The sequence below is a fragment of the Rana temporaria genome, chromosome 3, assembly GCF_905171775.1.
Source record: "Rana temporaria chromosome 3, aRanTem1.1, whole genome shotgun sequence".
Lineage (NCBI taxonomy): Eukaryota > Metazoa > Chordata > Amphibia > Anura > Ranidae > Rana > Rana temporaria.
The window spans coordinates 477503482-477506328 of record NC_053491.1 but is presented as its reverse complement, the minus strand read 5'-3'; the positions used below and the strand labels follow the sequence as shown (position 1 = coordinate 477506328).

Sequence of the window (2847 nt, the reverse complement as noted above, 5' to 3'; positions counted from 1 at the left end):
AGCGATCGCGGGTGCCCGGCGGTGATCGCGCCTGTCCCCAGTGGCTGAAATGCAACATCACGTAATATTATGTGATTTTGCGCAGCCAAGCCGACCTGCCGCCGTAAAACGGTTAAAGCGTGTGTGAAAAGGGGAAAGTGGTGCTACCTATGAGCTGAAGAGCAATCTATCAGGTCGCCCTTTGCTGGTATAGGTACTCAAATAGGTACCACCAATAAGTGAGCCTGATGGTCTATGGCAGGGGTGGGCAATCTCGGTCCTCCAGCTGTGGTGAAACTGCAAATTCCATCATGCCTCTGCCTCTAATGCCTAGTACACACGAGAGGATTGATCTGAATGTTGTACTAACCATCAGATCAAAATCCGCGCGGAATTCCCTCCGCGGTGACGTGTCGCGCCGTTGCCGCGATGATGACGCGGCGATGTGCACGACGCTGAAATATAAGGTTTAGAAGGGTTTCCTTCAAACAAGGAAGGATTGTGGGACTTTAATTGAAGCTTGATGGATAAGGATAGAGTATTTCAAATAACTCTGTAGGCTTGGTCAAACCTCAGTCATTCAACTCATACCGACAATAATTTTACTAAGAAATATTTATTTATACAAAAAAGTAGAAAAATATACAAAAGATATATATTGAATGTTTAGTACATGTTAAAAACAATCAGACTATAGTTTGCATAGTATATTACACATGCAAGATGCTGCAGGTGATCTTCATCACAGCCCACGTTAATTGGGGGTTCAACTAGTTTCGCCCGAGAGGGCTTCGTCAGGAACCCGTGGAGGGTGATAGTCTACATGAATAAAAAGTATGTCAATAGAATATTAACAGACATCAAAACCAGTTATATACTGTGTACCAGTACAATTCATCTGAGGAAGAAGAAGAAAGATAAGAACACAAAACTCAAAAAACAAAGGCAAAAAACAAGCCCGTTAGTTAGAAGGCTAAGGTTACAATATTCTGGACACAGTATGTATCATTGACCAAAAAAGAAATATGAACATATATATATATCCAAGTACATGTTAATAAATGCCGTTACAAACATGTTAATTTAAATAAGATGAAAAAATGGACTAGATGCATGTAAAAGCTGTGGACTGTGAAGCAGTCCTTACCTTGCACAAACGGAGTAGATGGTTGGGGGCGTGAGCCGTGGCGAGATCAAATCCCAGGTGTAGACCCACTGGGGGAGGGAAGAGTCTCAGCACAGCATATGCTTAGCTGTCACACAGAGAGCAGACCACATGGAAAAGGCTGACCTAGAGAAACAGATAGGAGACGGAGGCAGGCAGGAACTAGAAAATAAATGAAAAATGAAAAATGAAAAAGGAAGATATGTGTATATGTATAATGTATATATAATAATTGAATGTAAAAATATAGTATAATTATTAGAGCGCATCATATAGGTGAAAAACGCTCAAATGGGAAAAGAGGGAGTAGTTATTAGGTGATGGAGTTACCTTATTAGTGTTGATTGAAAAAAGTCATAGCCATAGGTCAGATGGACTCAGTAATTGGATAATTTCAGAGGGAAATCCAAAGTTAGATAGTATGCTGACCAGTCAGGGTTAATTCCAGTAATGCTACGTAGCATAAAAAGGAATAGATTACACATTCATGCTTCAAAAGATATATATATATATATATATATATATATATATATATATATATATATATATATATATACATATATCTGCAGGTGCATACAAGTTACTAAAAGAAAAATTAATATTGAATAAAGAAGACTATGACCTATATTAATCCTATCATCAAGGTATATACTATGATATCAAACTGCGTACATCACAGGGATGCAGAGCATATATATATTGACAAGGTTAAAAAAGTTTCCAATTTGTATAAAATATGTCCCTATCTGTGTGTGCTAGAAAGAATTACTAAACAGAAAACAGTACCTGGTTAGTATTGTAGCTGAATCAGCCAATGATGTAGCAGTTTCAATCACTTTATGGCCAAACAAAGTATAAGAACTGTAACAAATTAAATAGAATAAAGGAATATTACTAATTAAAACAAATATAAGGTGACTGAAGAGGTTCAGTAAAACACCAAATAAGTCGGAGTATCAGAATAATAATGAAGAGAGAGTGCCTACCTTCAACCTAGCTGTGTCACAGATGCAAAACCAAGTGATCTCTCCAGCAACGCCCACGCTAATGGGACAGCTGCAGAGAACACTTAAGTACCGCTCACAATCAGGTCCCAACGAGTGGAACCTGTATGTGAGGCGGTATCTATTGCGTCAGTGGGCGGGGAAAGCGGATGGCCATCATGGGGATTCCCCCTGTGTTGGCCGTCAATCCCACAGCTGATGGGGAGGCGGCACGTCACAGACAGGAGGAGCGCTGGCGTCAGGTGTGACGTCCAGCGCTTATCCAATAGATGCCAATCCGAGGCGGACCTACACTAGCACCCGAGCCTCCGCTCGGATTCGGCAATGCTGTTAGCATCACCGGTGCAGGCCCCCTAGCGCCCACTGTGGTCAGCCTGTAATGCGTGCCGCTATACAGGTGAACAGCACAGCAAGCCCAATTAGTGTGTGCCGCAATGGAGCGGAGATTGGATGGGACCTCCGTGTGTGTATGTCAAAGCTGCACAGAGAAAGTAAATGAACAAGAGGGATAGCTATTAGAAGGAAAAAGTAGAAATAATCAAATAAATAGGGAAAAAGGAATATTAATAATGATAGAAATAATAAAGTAAGAAAAAAAGGGAGAAAATATAATAAAAATAATAATAATAGAAATTACTGAAAATAGAATAAAAGATAATAATAATAAATAATAATTAATAAATAATAAAATGAAATAAT

At 39.5% G+C, this 2847-nt stretch overlaps 1 long non-coding RNA gene across 1 annotated transcript; it reads right to left on the bottom strand.

Moving 5' to 3' along the window:
• Positions 1–690: 690 nt before the first annotated feature.
• Positions 691–1647, bottom strand: LOC120931008. The gene is made up of 3 exons (XR_005747796.1): positions 1475–1647; positions 1127–1306; positions 691–798 (listed from the first exon to the last, which is right to left on the bottom strand). It is a non-coding gene; the product is annotated as an uncharacterized LOC120931008 (long non-coding RNA).
• Positions 1648–2847: the final 1200 nt, after the last annotated feature.